This window comes from Cornus florida, unplaced genomic scaffold, assembly GCF_030987335.1.
Source record: "Cornus florida cultivar Cherokee Brave unplaced genomic scaffold, ASM3098733v1 CherokeeBrave_3.0.0_Hap2_Chr10, whole genome shotgun sequence".
Classification (NCBI taxonomy): domain Eukaryota; kingdom Viridiplantae; phylum Streptophyta; class Magnoliopsida; order Cornales; family Cornaceae; genus Cornus; species Cornus florida.
In genome coordinates, this window is record NW_026775580.1 from 71025250 (window position 1) to 71043337 (window position 18088).

General features: G+C 33.6%; 1 pseudogene; it reads left to right on the forward strand.

Moving 5' to 3' along the window:
- The first annotated feature begins 12585 nt into the window (after positions 1-12585).
- On the forward strand, positions 12586-12726 carry LOC132280250 (U2 spliceosomal RNA; annotated as a pseudogene).
- Positions 12727-18088: the final 5362 nt, after the last annotated feature.

The window sequence follows — 18088 nt, forward strand, 5'->3', positions numbered from 1 at the left end:
CTGATTTTTAATCAGAAGTAGATACTATGAGGTTCATGACTTAGTGTATGTTCACTCAATGGAAGGGAAATCAGTTAGTAGATTGTTAAGCAGAATTCAACTGCTGACTTAAACCTGCAGGTGGAGTACATTGCAGCCTTAAAGGCGGCAATGGAAGCCTTTTTGGTTTGATCTCACTGATTTAGAGGTTGTAGAGCATACTACCCTACCTATTGAGCTATATTGCGACAATAGTGCAGAAGTAGTCCAAACCAATGACCCAAAGTTCCATAGAGGAACAAGATACACTGAGAGGAAGTATCATGTTCTACATGATATTGTCCTGCAAGAAAATATACTTGTGGCTGGAACATTGCATTGGAACACAACATTGTTGATCCATTAACAAGGGTGTCATTGATCAATAATTTTGATCGTCATCTGGATAACATTGGAGTTAGATGCTGATCGGTTGATCAACTAAACATCAACCTTCGCAATAGCACGAATCATTGTAAAATAGGGCTATTGGTCGGGTAAGTCGAACCACTGGGACTGCGCTAGTCTTACGGCAACCTTAGTGTCTAGAATCTTTCTAGAATGATGAAGGGTTTATAAGGGTTTTGTTGTTTGTCACTTAAGCTAAGAATATTGAAATTGCATAAATTAGAAACTTGCAAGAATTAAAAAGAAATGAAATACAAGTAGAGAAAAACTAGGAAAATGAATCCGCTCCAACCCTATACAAATTCTAGATTGAGATTAAATTGGGAAAATCAACATAAATGATGGTCATGACACATAACAACCCTTGGTTGCTATACTATCCTCAAGAGGTTCATTAAATCAAAAACAAGAATAATCCATCAAAGATTCACATGCTTGAACTACCTAAACTAGGGTGTAGTCTTCAACATGCTCCCTAAGCCAAAGATTATCAAGCCCTTAATTAAATGATGAGAGCACACAAAGTTAAGAATCAAGTATAAACCATCAAAGGGCATCCTAAGCAATGATTTATCAAAGTTCTCAAACTCCATGCCATTAAAACCATTCTATGATCTAACTTCCATTGTCACTATGGAAATGCAAGCAATATGATTAGGAAGAGAAACCATCTAAGACAAGATGAATAGCTCAAAATAATCATGTATAGACATTAGAATTCATTACAACACATATGATGCTCTAGATCATAAAATCACCAACAATAATACATTGAAATTCCAAAAGTAAAATCTACACTAGAACATGCTTACAAGGGAGGGGCTTCATCACCTCCCTAGAGAAGATTTAGTTACCCATAGGAGCAATGGAAGAAGGAAGAAGCTTGAAGACCTCCTCCATTTTCGTGCTCCCTTCTTCAAGCTTGAAGAACTCCATCTCCTTGCTTTCCTCTCTCTCTTCTAATCTTGTAGAATATAGCATAATGATATTTGTGGCCTTCCTTGCCTTATCTATCACCAAAAGGTCACCAACCAACATCTCCAACCACTTCATTAAAGAGGAAAGCAAAGTGAAGAAACCAAGGTGCAAGTGGGCTAAAATGAGCCATTTCTGAAGGGCATTCTGCCCAAAATTCGAGCACTCTAAGCAAGGCCTCGAGCACTCGAATTTAGTGTAAAAATGCCCATGCTTCACTTGCTCCGCCCAGACCTACTTTGGTTAAACAGCCATAAATTTGCACTCCGAACTCTGAATGATGAACCGTTTGAAGATTTAGAAAGCTAATTCAGAGCTCCAAATATTTCATGTTTTGGTGGAGATCCAATTCTCAAGGATGTTTGGTCGAAAATGAAGATCAAGGCAGAATTTCATTGCTGCCAGGCAGTTCTGCGCGCCTCTGGTAACAAGGCCATAACTCTCTGCTCCGAGCTCTGAATGACAAACCGTTTGAAGATTTGGAAATCTGATTCAGAGCTCTAAATCTTTCATGTTATGAGGGAAGTCCAGTTCTCGAGTTTGGAAGGTCAAAATGGCAAGCAAAGTCCAGATTCTACTGCTGCCAGAATTCAGCATTGGCACCTTTTGTTGCTCAAGATTCCACAAGGCCTTATTCTTGTTCCATTTTGGCCAATGAACCTGAAAATGCATAAAAACATAGAAATGAAGATAATCTACATAAATTAACATACAACGGACTTTACTAATGCAATTTAGGGCGCTTGAATATATAATATTCAGCGCTTATCACACCCCCAAACTTACATTTTGCTAGTCCCTTAGCAAAACTACAATGAATACTTCAATGAAAAGACAACCATGGGCATGCTACTACAAAAATATCATCCATGGTAAAATGAGATAGATACATAGCTCAAATACAACTTGAAACAGACAAAAACTGGAGATGGGGTCATTGGGAAAACTACCTTGCATATATGAAGCATTGATACAAAAATTGGCTAAATACATTTCCACATACATGCATCAACATCAAAGTCTATATAAATAACTCAATTATCATCTCTTGAATGGAAATCAACTCTAGCTTCAGTGAAAGTGAATTGGATTCTCAACATGCGGCTTTTACTTTCTTTTCCAATTCCAAAGCACAAGTTTTCAAATCATTGAATTCCCCTTTAAATGAGGTCCCTAAGGCATGATTTTATTTACAAGACAACTTTTGTTGCTTATTGACAATTTATTGCAACTTATAAGCGAAACATAGAATGGTTGTGCAATGCTAAAGTCCCTTAAGCTTTCTAACCAACCTATGTAGCAAGCGTTAGGCCAACAACTCCCAAACCAGATGGCTTTAGGGTGTTAAGTGTAGAGACACTCCAAAGGGCTTAATAGCTCAAGTTGGAAAGGCTACGAACTCTAGCAAACCATGTTTATTACCAGTTTATTTTTTGAATGACCGTGCAATGTTTAAGTCCCTTAAGCTTTCTAACCAACCCTTGTAGCAAGCGTTAGGCCAACAACTCCCAAACCAGACGGCTTTAGGGTGCTAAGTGTAGAGACACTCCTAGGGCTTAATAGCTCGAGTTGGAAAGGCTACGAACGTCAACTGGTCATTATTTTCTTTCCTTCTCAGTTTTTTTTTTTTTTTTTATTTTTTAGATTCATGCCAAAAGTATTCATCCATTAGGTTCATCAAATCAGATTAACTAGGCCAAGATCAAGGTTAATCAAGTTGCATGCCTCACAGTTAAGTTTCCAATGTGCATCTGTGCATTGTGAAGCTTAAAAGAGTGTCAAATCCGGCGAGAATCTAATTGAGACATTTATACAGACTAATTTGAATCTACATGATCATTTCAACTCAAATTTTTCTTTATTTTCAAAAATGTCACAATTGCTTCTATACACAAGGTATTAAACATATGCTTCATCTCCAATAGGTTTCAAATTACAATATCATTGCTTAGCAAAAATGCAAAACCAAAAATGCATAAATGCACCCCCAAACTTGAATGTCACATTGTCCTCAATGTGAGAAGACAAGTAAATGAAAATAAGAACAGAGAGGGTTAAAGAACAATAATACCAATCGGAGTGAGGAAGGCAAAGGTTTCCATCTATGTGAATGTGCAAGTGCTTCCCCCAAACTTGGACATGAAGACCTAGCAAAACACAACTAATATACAAATGTAAAAGCATAGGCTCTTAAGAAAAAAAATCAAAACAGAAATGAAAACACTAAGACGAATGTGATTGCAAGGTAAAAATCCATACAAAATACAAATTGGCACACATGAGTCATAAGTGTAAAATGGAAAACAAAACAATGCCAAAAGCCGTGCATTTAGAGAGATAAAGTTGGCTTAGGCAATTCGTCAAACATGTGGTGTGCAAGACAAAAAGGAAGAGGGCCAAAGGTTGATTAGAGATGAGAAAATCCAAAAATTTGGCCCTACAAATGCAATACACAACTCCCAAACAATCACAAATCCTTCACACAAGCAATCCCATCCTCCATTGATCAAAAATTGAAAGAAAAAGAGGGTAGACACTTACCCAACAATGGAGAACACAAGGCCCATTATTTGTGGTTAATGGAAGATGTGGATGAGAGGTTGATGATGGTGCTTGGGTTAGAGGAGAGTGGGGAAAAAGGTGGAGGAGGCGAAGGTGGGTTTGCATGGGGTGGTGAGGTTGAGGGTGGTTGGGTTGTGAAGTTGGTGGAGGAGAGGGGTTGGCAGCCGAGGAGAGGAGATGAGGTTGAGTGAGAGTGGTGGGCTGGGGTTTTAAAAGGGAGAGAGAGAGAGGCTTGGTTCGAGCACTCGAAGGGTGCCTTCGAGTGCTCGAAATAGGGGCAGTGGCCTCGGTTGGTTTGCATAAGAGAGCCCGGGCAATGGCGAGCACTCGAAACTTGGGTTCGAGGGCTCTAGAAATCGGCAGAGGGCTCGGCTGTTGAGTGAGAGAGCTTGGGTGAGGTTGAGAGGGGGTTCGAGCACTCGAAGTTGGACTTCGAGTGCTCGAAAAACTGGCAGTGGCTGCAGAAGGAGAGGGAGATGCCGAGAGTTGGGTTGTGGGGATGGTGGCATGATTGCATGCATAGGGAAACGTTTGTGGGTTGGAGTTGAGGTGGTTGTGTGGTTTCTGGGTTGATGGTGGTTGGGTTTGCATGGTAGTTGAGTGTTGCAGAGAGATGGTGTTGGATAGTGGGAGATGAGGGAAGATGGAGGTGCATGCATGCATGAGGCTTGCATGCATGCATGCAGGTCGTGGGGATGGGATCATGCAAGGGGAGTAAGGTGGTTGTTGGCATGCATGGGGTGCAGCAAGTTAGTGTGGTGGATGTGGTGGTATGCCGAGGGTAGGTGATGGTTTGGAGTGTGGATGAGTTGCAGGCATGGGGTTATGGGTTTAAGATGAGGTTGGTTTTGAGAAGTAGGAAGCCGAGAGTTGGCATGCATGATGTGGGGATGCATGAGGGTTGCATGTTGTTCATGGTTGGTGTAATGGGGTTGATTATTGGAAGTGGGTTGCGTAGGAGAGAGGGGGGTGGAGTGGTAAATGGTGTTGGTGTGTTGTTAATGTTGTGCATGGCATGGTGAGGGTTGATGGTGGTAGAGAGAGAGAGGGATGCAGGGAAAAGTTCATGCATGGTTTAGGGATGAGTGGGAGGTTGATTTGCAGGGGCATGCATGGGAGTTGAGGTGTGAAGTGGCATGGTGTGATGCTGAGAGGGGTGGTAGTTGCGAGCACTCAGCAGCTTTGGGTTTCAGCTTCGAGCACTCGAAATCCAGTCTTCGAGTGCTCGAAATCATGGCAGTAGCTGCGAGATGTTGGGCTGAAAATTTGGAGCAATCTAAATGGGCAGCTAGAGTGCTCTAAATGAAGGCAGTGAGCTTGGGATTGATGGTTCACATTTAGAGCACTCCAAATGGGAGCTAGAGTGCTCTAAATGAAGGCAGTAGGCTCATGTTGTTGGGCTGAAATTGGATGGTAGCAACGAGCACTTGAAATGAGAGATAGAGTGCTCGGAAATGAGGCAGTGAGCTCATTAGGCAACATGGAGATGGAATTTGCAATGTGAGCAACATTATGCAAACTAGATGGAAAAATTTTTGCAACTGCTGCACCTGAGGCCAAGCAATACATAGATGGATTTTCAGACCTTGCATGCATTTTTCCAAACCAATGCATGGATGGAAATCAAGAACTTGGCAACTTCATGCAATGCATGGAAAATTTGGAAAATGCTTCAAACTGTGCAAATTTTTTTACAGCATGGAAAATTTTTAAAAATTTCAAATTCAATCCATTCCAATGCATGGGTGGAATTTGGTCTCTTCAAATGCATGGATGAATGTAGGAAAATTTTTTAAACCTTGCAAATTCATTCCATTCCAAAGCATGGATGAAAAATTTTGAAAACTTTTCAACTTCGTTCTAATGCATGGACAATTTTCAAACTTTTGAACTTCAATCCATTCTAATGCAAGGAGGGAAAATTGTCAAACTCTACACTTCATTGCAATGCATGGAAAATTTAGAAAAATTTTCAAATTGTGCAAATTTTTTTTTTCAATGAGTGCATGGATGATTTCAAGAAGATTTCCTAACTTTTGCAACCTCACACAATGCATGGATGATTTTGAGAAAATTTTCAAACTTTGGAACATCTCTTCAATGCATGGATGAGATTAAGAACATTTCAACAATGCATTGAAGATGAGAGGTTATGCATGTGAGTGCCATGTTGAAAGTCCGAGAAAATTGCCTGATAGAGCCGGAAACTTCCGGGAATGAAAACAAGAGTTGAGAAGGTCTAAGAAGCCGGTCTAAAATTGTGGAACACAACTGAAGAGCATTCCAGGAAAATCAAATTTTTGGCTTTTCGAAACCATTTCCCAGAAAATTTCAAGGCTCAGGCAATTGAAAGGAGGGAAGCTTGGAAATTGAAAGAATTGCTTCCCATGAGTGCTAAATTTAACGTCGATAGCTAGACGCACCGAGATCAGGTTAGTCCTCATCACCCTATACCATGTCTCTCAAGAGATTCAAGCTTCCCGAAGTAAGAAAGTTCTTTTGGAAGCGGAAGGAAAAGAGCTTGAAGACAAAAATTGGAAAGAGGTAATGGAAAGACCTCAATCCACTCTTCATCCTCAATGAAGAACTTTGGACTATGGGGCTGATTTGGATTAGGGAAAGGTGGAGTAGGTGAGAGTGCACCTAGCAAAGGCTTTTGAAGGGTCATATTGAGCATGGGAATGCTCGACAACTTATCCTTCAAAATTTCAACATCCTCCTCACACTTATCCGGCGGTTCGGGCTCAACAACTTGAGACAACTCAAGTGAGGGAATGGGATGAGATGCAAGCTCCCAAGAAAGAGATACATTTGATGTTGACAAAGGAAAAGAATGAATATGTGGATAAATATTAAGCAAAGAATTCACCTCCGAAATGGAATTGTCAACATTAAAATCCTCACAATTGAAATGAGCCAAACAAGCTTTTAGAGGATCCTCCATTGAAGGAGGTGTATCAAGCAAAGGATTATGTAGGGGCTGTTTTGGAGTAGGGTAGACAATCTCTACATCATTATTTTTCCCATTTTGAGCCACAATTGCTTCATTTTGATGTGGGGCAACAATTTGATCTTCCACCACCATTTTATCATTTTCACATGTAATAACCACTTGATCATTCTCATGATGAAAGTTACTAGGAGTAATCTCATCATTCATAGAATTTTCTTTTGGATTGGCCATAAATTCAAATGAAAATGTTTCCTCCTCTTCATGATTTTTAGCATTAATCCTTTGTTGAATTTGAGATATTTGGTCATCTATCATTGCACTAACTTGGGACTGGTGATATGGTACCACTTGATTGATAGACTCTACTGTGGATTGCATGCTAGCAAGGGAAGCCAATAGTTGATTGTTGGAGTCCATCATTTGTGTGTGCATAGACTCCATCATTTGTTTGTTAGCAACAATTAGCTCATCCAATGGAGACGGTGGAAAAGGAGAAGAGGGCGGGAAAGGATGATCATTGGGTTGAAAAGGTTGCATATGAGATTGTGGGGTTGAATTTCCTATGTCATGCCACAAGAAGTTTTGTTGGTCTCCCCAACCCGAGTTATAACCATTGAAGTATGGATCACTACCCGGTTCAAAGAAATTTTCATTTGGTTGCTCTAGATAGAAGTCCGAGAATTGTCTCGTTGGAAGACAATCTCTTGTATGATGTGTATTACTAGAGCAAAAAGCACAAAACTCATGAGGTGTGTAGAATTGAGTTGGAAGATAACTATACTCCATCTAGGAGTAATTCAACAACACACAAAACAATCAACACAACACTTCATCACCATAACCTCCACATACAATGTTCCCATTCTCCTCAATTATCAAGACAAAAAAATGTAAATGGCCACGACAAGGACCAATGCTTGAATACGAAATTTAAAACAATTGAAATAGCCTCGACAAGGGCTTGCAATTTAATTACTTCTAAGCTTAACACATGCACGATATTCACAATTCGAAACTAGAAGTCACGAGACTTACCTGGGGTCCTCTAGACTTACAATTTGCTAGCATTCCCACGGCGAGCTTCGAGTTCCTAGAATCTCACTTACAACACAAAAAAGGTTAAACCACACAAGAAATATTCACAAAACACAGTATTCACAATAAAACTAAATTTAACCCTAGAACCTTGGTCGCTAAACCGTTTGCAGTCCCCGGCAACGGCGCCAAAAATTGATCGGTTGATCAACTAAACATCAACCTTCGCAATAGCACGAATCATTGTAAAATAGGGCTATTGGTCGGGTAAGTCGAACCACTGGGACTGCGCTAGTCTTACGGCAACCTTAGTGTCTAGAATCTTTCTAGAATGATGAAGGGTTTATAAGGGTTTTGTTGTTTGTCACTTAAGCTAAGAATATTGAAATTGCATAAATTAGAAACTTGCAAGAATTAAAAAGAAATGAAATACAAGTAGAGAAAAACTAGGGAAATGAATCCGCTCCAACCCTATACAAATTCTAGATTGAGATTAAATTGGGAAAATCAACATAAATGATGGTCATGACACATAACAACCCTTGGTTGCTATACTATCCTCAAGAGGTTCATTAAATCAAAAACAAGAATAATCCATCAAAGATTCACATGCTTGAACTACCTAAACTAGGGTGTAGTCTTCAACATGCTCCCTAAGCCAAAGATTATCAAGCCCTTAATTAAATGATGAGAGCACACAAAGTTAAGAATCAAGTATAAACCATCAAAGGGCATCCTAAGCAATGATTTATCAAAGTTCTCAAACTCCATGCCATTAAAACCATTCTATGATCTAACTTCCATTGTCACTATGGAAATGCAAGCAATATGATTAGGAAGAGAAACCATCTAAGACAAGATGAATAGCTCAAAATAATCATGTATAGACATTAGAATTCATTACAACACATATGATGCTCTAGATCATAAAATCACCAACAATAATACATTGAAATTCCAAAAGTAAAATCTACACTAGAACATGCTTACAAGGGAGGGGCTTCATCACCTCCCTAGAGAAGATTTAGTTACCCATAGGAGCAATGGAAGAAGGAAGAAGCTTGAAGACCTCCTCCATTTTCGTGCTCCCTTCTTCAAGCTTGAAGAACTCCATCTCCTTGCTTTCCTCTCTCTCTTCTAATCTTGTAGAATATAGCATAATGATATTTGTGGCCTTCCTTGCCTTATCTACCACCAAAAGGTCACCAACCAACATCTCCAACCACTTCATTAAAGAGGAAAGCAAAGTGAAGAAACCAAGGTGCAAGTGGGCTGAAATGAGCCATTTCCGAAGGGCATTCTGCCCAAAATTCGAGCACTCTAAGCAAGGCCTCGAGCACTCGAATTTAGTGTAAAAATGCCCATGCTTCACTTGCTCCGCCCAGACCTACTTTGGTTAAACAGCCATAACTTTGCACTCCAAACTCTGAATGATGAACCGTTTGAAGATTTAGAAAGCTAATTCAGAGCTCCAAATATTTCATGTTTTGGTGGAGATCCAATTCTCAAGGATGTTTGGTCGAAAATGAAGATCAAGGCAGAATTTCATTGCTGCCAGGCAGTTCTGCGCGCCTCTGGTAACAAGGCCATAACTCTCTGCTCCGAGCTCTGAATGACAAACCGTTTGAAGATTTGGAAAGCTGATTCAGAGCTCTAAATCTTTCATGTTATGAGGGAAGTCCAGTTCTCGAGTTTGGAAGGTCAAAATGGCAAGCAAAGTCCAGATTCTACTGCTGCCAGAATTCAGCATTGGCACCTTTTGTTGCTCAAGATTCCACAAGGCCTTATTCTTGTTCCATTTTGGCCAATGAACCTGAAAATGCATAAAAACATATAAATGAAGATAATCTACATAAATTAACATACAACGGACTTTACTAATGCAATTTAGGGCGCTTGAATATATAATATTCAGCGCTTATCAGATGCAATTTGAATTGGCTATGAGGGCAAGTGGGAGCTGTTGGGATTTATATGCCCTGGCATAGCAAATTCCTATCTGGATTATAGTGATATATGTTTCTGAAATATTTATGCTTTATACAATTGGTGAATTCAATGTATTATGTTTCGATTCATTATAGAATTGATAGTGTCCACTTAATTACAAGAGATATTTATATATGTATGTGATGGCGATCAATACATAAATATAAATAGTAATCATAAATGGTTCATAGTCGGTAATTATGGATGGACTCATAATTAATTAAGACTTGAACTGGATCCGCGTTAGGTTGAGATATATTGCGAGAGCCGTCGTATGCAATTACTCCCTATCACTGTCATGACATTTGACTCTTAAGCATGAGAAAAGTATAGACTCTTTTATTAATTAATAATTACTTTGATTTGTTCGGCGGATTCTTCGGGATCCTTAGACCTACACTTTGGGTAGTTATGCAATTAATAGTTAGAGGGTTATATTTTCAATATTTGCATCATTGCTACTTGTATTTATTTTGTATTGATTATGGTTGATCACAAAGTAAATTCGAAGGCCTTCGTGTGTTTTTAGACAAAATGATTTATTATATATTTATTTATTTAAATTATTATTTTTGTCAAATAAATATTTTATTGTGATCGAGCCAGAAATAATCAAAGGTACCAAAATAAATATATTAATTAAGTAGTCGGATTGATGGCTTTATTTATCCGATAACTAATTATGCATAGAGGGGTCAAAGTGCGATATTGACTTAGAGGTTATTTATTATTTAATTGGAGTTCAATTAATTTCTTTTAATGGAGTATAAATTAATTTATGAATTAACTGAATTGGGTCCATGGACCGGGCCAATAATAAATTCATTGTAGCCAATAAAATAATAGGCCCAATGGATTCTTACTCATAGCCCAACTTGATATTGGAATCATATTAGATTTGAGACATGTGAATTAAAGATTAAGAAGGATTAGTTGTTTCCTTTTCTTTACCTTTAAGTTGCCTATAAATATACATGGTCTATGTATATTTTAGGGGGATTTTTAGTAGAAGGAAAAAGAAATATATTTTCTCTCTCTAGAAAATTAGAGTTTATGTTCTCATCTAATGGAGGCTCCTACAAGCTTAGTTTTCCAAGGTCATTCATGGAGACTTATGAGTGATTCCTAAAAGCAAAACAATTACCAAGAATATAGAGATCCGAGGAGAATACATCTTGCTAAGGGATCTACAATAAGTGAAAACATTCACTTTAGAGGAAAGATTTAAAGGTTTATATAGACCTTTGATGTAAGTATTCAATCTGTTATTTGAATGATACATTATATTTTATTTTTACATAAAACTTGTCTCTATGTGATGAATCAAGATTTATTTTTATCAAAATTCCTCAAAAAGTTTTTAAAATTTGCACGTTTCCTAAAAGATTCAACATCGCTCAAGTGCTGGTCCCCATAACCAATTCAGCATGTCTATTTTCTAATATGAAATGCGTCATTTCGGGTCCTATATCACGCATCTAAGTCCCAATTAATTTTCATACATCAATACTAACTTAAATACATATTTTAGGCCATCAAAATCGTAGATCAACCAATTAAATTTCAAATTTCATCATCATATGAACATATATATATATATATATATATATATATATATATATATATATATATATTAAATCACACATACATATTTATGCACAAACACACACAACTCCGATTTCATGCTATTAACCAAAGTCTATGTGATTAACATGCACTTTCAATCCTAAGATCATGATACCCAAGGTATAGAACTTAGGGATTCTGAGAGGAGAAATAGAGAAAGAATTTGCCTAAAGGTTTCGAAACGAAACCAACGTGCAACAAGCTTCTTTAATTCAGTTCTGCAACTCCGGCTTGTCTCGTCACCGTCGTCTCCAATCCTCTGATCTGGCCTCCTTACTCGGCCTTTCCTTCTTCCTCCTCCTCTTCTCTCTCTCTCAGCTACCTTTTTTTTTCTTTCTTCTTATTTTCACATATATTCTTCATACTTCCTCCATATTTTCACGTATAATTCTTTCTCCACAATACTACAATATATATGTATAACTAAACTCGTGATATTTACTTATGAAATAATAATTACCTATATATATTTATATACATGTAATTTACATACTAGTAGTAATACTAATCTATATCTATATCTATATTTATATCTATATCTATATCTATACTATTATTAAATGTGCAAAGTGTTTCAGTGTTTCAGTATTTCAGTATTTATTTATTAATTGATATAAATTCTATAAAACTCAAAATTACCTAATAAAATTAAAATTAATTCAAATTAACAAAATATAAAAAGAGTTTAATTCAAATTACAAAGTCCCATATTGGTTTTAAGTAAAAAGGATTACATGGAAGCCTCTTATAAAACTATAGAACTAAAGAAATAATAATCACACCTTCTCGGCCTTTTGACTAAGATCGAGTGTGGTACTAAATTTTTTTGGGTTGGCCTTTTGGTTAACCTTTCTTAGTTTTTTGGCTAAGATCAAGTATAGTACTATTTTTAAAATTAACTCGAATTAACAAAATATAAAAAGAGTTTAATTCAAATTACAAAGTCCCATATTGGTTTTAAGTAAAAAGGATTACATGAAAGTCTCTTATAAAACTATAGAGCTAAAGAAATAATAATCACACCTTCTCGGCCTTTTGGCTAAGATCAAGTGTAGTACTAAATTTTTTTGGGTCGGCCTTTTGGCTAACCTTTCTTGGTCTTTTGGCTAAGATCAATTGTAGTACTACTTTCTCGGCCTTTGTGCAAAAAGTTTCAGTATTTATTTATTAATTGATATAAATTTTATGAAACTCAAAATTACCTAATAAAATTCAAATTAATTCAAATTAACAATTATTAAATGTGCAAAGTTTTTTAGTGTTTCAGTATTTATTTATTAATTGATAAATTCTATAAAACTCAAAATTACCTAATAAAATTAAAATTAATTCAAATTAACAAAATATAAAAAGTGTTTAATTCAAATTACAAAGTCCCACATTGGTTTTAAGTAAAAATGATTACATGAAAACCACTTAAAAAATTATAGAGCTAAAGAAATAATAATCACACCTTCTCGGCCTTTTGTCTAAGATCAAGCCTCTTATAAAACTATAGAGCTAAAGAAATAATAATCACACATTCTCGGCCTTTTGGCTAACCTTTCTTGGTCTTTTGGCTAAAATCAAGTATAGTACTACTTTCTAGGCCTTTGTGCAAAGAGTTTCAGTATTTATTTATTAATTGATATAAATTCTATAAAACTCAAAATTACCTAATAAAATTCAAATTAACAATTATTAAATATGCAAAGTGTTTTAGTGTTTTAGTATTTATTTATTAATTGATATAAATTCTATAAAACTCAAAATTACCTAATAAAATTAAAATTAATTCAAATTAACAAAATATAAAAAGAGTTTAATTCCAATTACAAAGTCCCACATTGGTTTTAAGTAAAAAGGATTACATGAAAGCCTCTTATAAAACTATAGAGCTAAAAAAATAATAATCACACTTTCTCGACCTTTTGGCTAAGATCAAGTGTAGTACTAAATTTTTTTGAGTCGGCCTTTTGGCTAACCTTTCTTGGTCTTTTGGCTAAGATCAAATATAGTACTACTTTTAAAATTAATTCAAATTAACAAAATATAAAAGGAGTTTAATTCAAATTACAAAGTCCCATATTAGTTTTAAGTAAAAAAAGATTACATGAAAGCCTCTTATAAAACTATAGAGTTAAAGAAATAATAATCACCTTCTTGGCCTCTTGGCTAAGATCAAGTGTAGTACTAAATTTTTTTGGATCGGCCTTTTGGCTAACCTTTCTTGGTCTTTTGGCTAAGATCAAGTGTAGTACTGCTTTCTCGGCCTTCGTGCAAAAAGGTTCAATATTTATTTATTAATTGATAGAAATTATATAAAACTCAAAATTACCTAATAAAATTCAAATTAATTCAAATTAACAAAATATAAAAAGAGTTTAATCCACAATAAAGAGTTCTCATTAATTATTATATCCCACGACATAAATTCTATAAAACTCAAAATTACCTAATAAAATTAAAATTAATTCAAATTAACAAAATATAAAAAGAGTTTAATTCAAATTACAAAGTCCCACATAACCTAATAAAATTCAAATTAATTCAAATTAACAAAATATAAAAAGAGTTTAATTCTCAGTAAAGAGCTCTCATTAATTATTATATCCGATATAAATTCTATAAAACTCAAAATTACCTAATAAAATTAAAATTATTTCAAATTAACAAAATATAAAAAGAGTTTAATTCAAATTACAAAGTCCCACATTGGTTTTAAATAAAAAAGAATTACATGAAAGGCTCTTGTAAAACTATAGAGCTAAAGAAATAATAATCACACCTTCTTGGCCTTTTTAAATTAAGTACCATATATGATCTGAACATTTCGGAATAGATTTAGAGTTACTGTTGAAAATTCAATCTATAATCAACTGTGCTTGACCAAATGGTCCATATATTAAATTATTTGTCAATTTTCATATTTTTTATTTAATAAAATCCTTGATGTAAATGAGTCGTGAGTTTATTGCTATAAGCCACACTAAAAATAATATCTTGGAAAGCAAAATTAATACATCAAACAACAGAGACCAACCAATATGCAATAACCAACCAAGTAGAAAAAGCAAAATACAACACAACCTCTCCTAATTTGAGAACCAAAGCTCTGAAACTTACCACATGCTTACTAAATTATAATAACAGTAATTACCTAATAAAATTCTAATTAACAAAATATTAAAAGAGTTTAATTCACAATTCAAATTATACTATACTACTCTCATTAATAAAAACCTATTCATAAAAAGAGTTTAATTCACAACGAAGAGTTTAATTATTATATCCCACAATCAATAAAGAGTTTAATTAAAATTCAAATTTTACTAAAATTCAAAACATATAATAATTAAAATTCAAATTATATTCAAAACCTAATAATTCAAATTCAAATTATACTATACTACTACTACTAAACCTAACACGATTGTAGCACGCAAAATATAATAAATTATAATAATAGTCCCAGTAGGAAGGACTTGAAAACGTAATAAAACTCAAAACCTAACATGATTGCAGCAGGAAGGGATTCATGGTGGGGAGAAAAAGAGTCTATTTTGGATATTAATTAAATCTATATTCTCTCTATATATATAAGTCTTTTTTTACCTTCATCTAATCACATCAATTTTCAAGGTACGTGCATTGTTTTATTTTTTACTCATGCATTGTTTTATTATTAATCTTATGTTTTGATCATGCATTGTTTTATTATATATATTGCAATATTTAATGTAAACAAAAATATATAAAAATAAAAATAAAAATAAAAAAAAAACCTAATCAATTGTCTTTCTCTTCTTCTTCTTATTATTAATCTTATGTTTTGATCATGCGTTGTTTTATTACATATATTGCTACATTTAATACATTTAATGTATACAAAAATAAATAAATAACCCTAATCAATTGTCTTTCTCTTCTTCTTATTAGTCCAAGTTTTGCCAAGATCGGAGCCTTTTTTTGCAAGGTACGTGTCACCCCCACTCCATATTGGTAGAGTAATTGATTAATTTTGTAATTATAATTTTTTTTATTAAATTTGATATTGTTATTGTTCTCTCAATATAATAAATTTAATTGCATGTTTTTTTTTTTTTTTTTTTTTTCAATGTCTCTTTAATTAGTGCTAGCCATCTTTTACATATAATTTTTTTATTATTAAATTTGAATATTGTTATTGTTCTCTCAATATAATAAATTTAATTGAATGTTTTATTTTTTATTATTTTCATTGTCTCTTTAATTAGTGCTTAAATTGCCTGATTATTTGACAGTTGTGTTTAAATGTACTCAATTCATTACCTTCTCTGTTAGAATCAAATGTTCTCATCTTTATCCTTATCTTTATTAATCCTCTCACTCAACTTCCTTATCGTTGCAAACATTCGTATCATAAACAGTTATAACTCTAAAGACAAACATACTGTGTTGGTGGACAAAAAATTGCTTGATATTCTAAAAAAAAAAAAATCATTTGGTTTAATTTATTTTGAAAGCTAAGTTAGGAAAAAGTTGCATTCTATCTTTAGAGTTCGTGAAATCTGCACCAGACATGCCATATATCACTGGGATTATTTGCTGAATTATTAATAGAAGGGAACGTAGAGTTCTTACAACCTGAATGGGACTTGTAATTTTATAAATAATTTATTCAAGTTTGACCAACCAAAGGTGCCCTTACAATTTTGTTCAACCAGAACACTCCCTTAGACATTATTTTGTGCTAGAGTTTTATAGAAACTCTTTTAATAATAGTAAAAATTTATTAGGTAATTTGTAATTTGTAATTTGAATTTTATTAGGTAATTTCAAAGTGGTGATTGATTTTAGGAAAATGACAGGGTCACCGAAAGATTTTCTTGAATAACTCTCGAATCTGACGTGTTTTTGTTCACCTTATTTACTTAAAGAGTTTCCAAAAAATAATTGTTTAAGGCCTTCCATTATCATAGGCTTTTAATTCACTTATTTGCTTTGGTCATGACTAATGATACTGTTTTTGATATTTACATCTTAAAACATTTATGAAACACTCTTTGACGGATTAAAGCAGAGATTGCGCTTTGAAATCTATACTCTTTCTATATATATATAAGTCTTTTTTTCCCTTCATCTAATAACATCAATTTTCATTCTCTTTCTATATATATAAGTCCCTTCCATGAATTTTAATTATTTGGTTTTGAAATTTATACTCTTTCTATATATATAAGTCTTTTTTTCCCTTCATCTAATCACATCAATTTTCTGTTTTTTTCTATACTCTTTCTATATATATAAGTCTTTTTTTTCCTTCATCTAATCACATCAAATGTCTGAATTTTAATTATTAGCTTTTGAATTTTATTAAGTAATGGACTGTTTTTATATTTTGTGTCTAGCCCTTCCGTGAATTTTAATTATTAGGTTTTGAAATCTATACTCTTTCTATATATATCAGTCCCTTCCGTGAATTTTAATTATTAGGTTTTGAAATTTATACTCTTTCTATATATATAAGTCTTTTTTTTGTCTTGATCTAATCACATTAATTTTCTGTAACTCATTAGCTATGTCTTCCTCATGCATTGTTTTATTATATATATTGCTACATTTAATGTATACAAAAATAAAAATTAAAAAAAAAAAAAAAAAACCTAATCAATTTTCTTTCTCTTCTTCTTCTTATTATTAATCTTATGTTTTGATCATGCATTGTTTTATTATATATATTGCTACATTTAATGTATACAAAAATAAAAATAAAAAACCCTAATCAATTGTCTTTCTCTTCTTCTTATTAGTCCAAGTTTTGCCAAGATCGGAGCCTTTTTTTGGTACGTGTCACCCCCAGTCCATATTGGTAGAGTAATTCATTAATTTTGTAATTATAATTTTTTTTTATTAAATTTGAATATTGTTATTATTCTCTCAATATAATAAATTTAATTGAATGTTTTTTTTTTTTTTCATTGTCTCTTTAATTAGTGCTAGCCATCTTTTACATATAATTTTTTTTTGATTAAATTTGAATATTTTTATTGTTCTCTCAATATAATAAATTTAATTGAATGTTTTTTTTTTTTTTTTTCATTGTCTCTTTAATTGGTGCTTAAATTGCCTGATTATTTGATAGTTGTGTTTAAATGTACTCAATATATATAGGAGTGTGTGCACAAGAAGTATGAATTGAAATTTCTTAATAACACCTCAATTGAAGTTAAAGAGCTTGAAGCAGTAAGCTTAGAAACAATAAACTTTAATTTTGTGGACTTCAAGGAGCTGAACAAGTACACTGATACAAAAAAAAATATGGGTTAGTTTTCGTTTAATTCTCAAGTCTCCATATATATGTTCTCTCTTGTACATATATAAAATTAAAATTGAAATTTTTTATTTTTTATTTTTTATTTTATTTTATTTTTATTTAAATTAATTGCTATATGTAATCTTTTTCTTTGAGCATGTTCATATATAATTAAACATATACGCAAGATGATATTTATTTTTATATTTTTATATTGTAGACTTCTTGGTGCAAAATATACACTATTT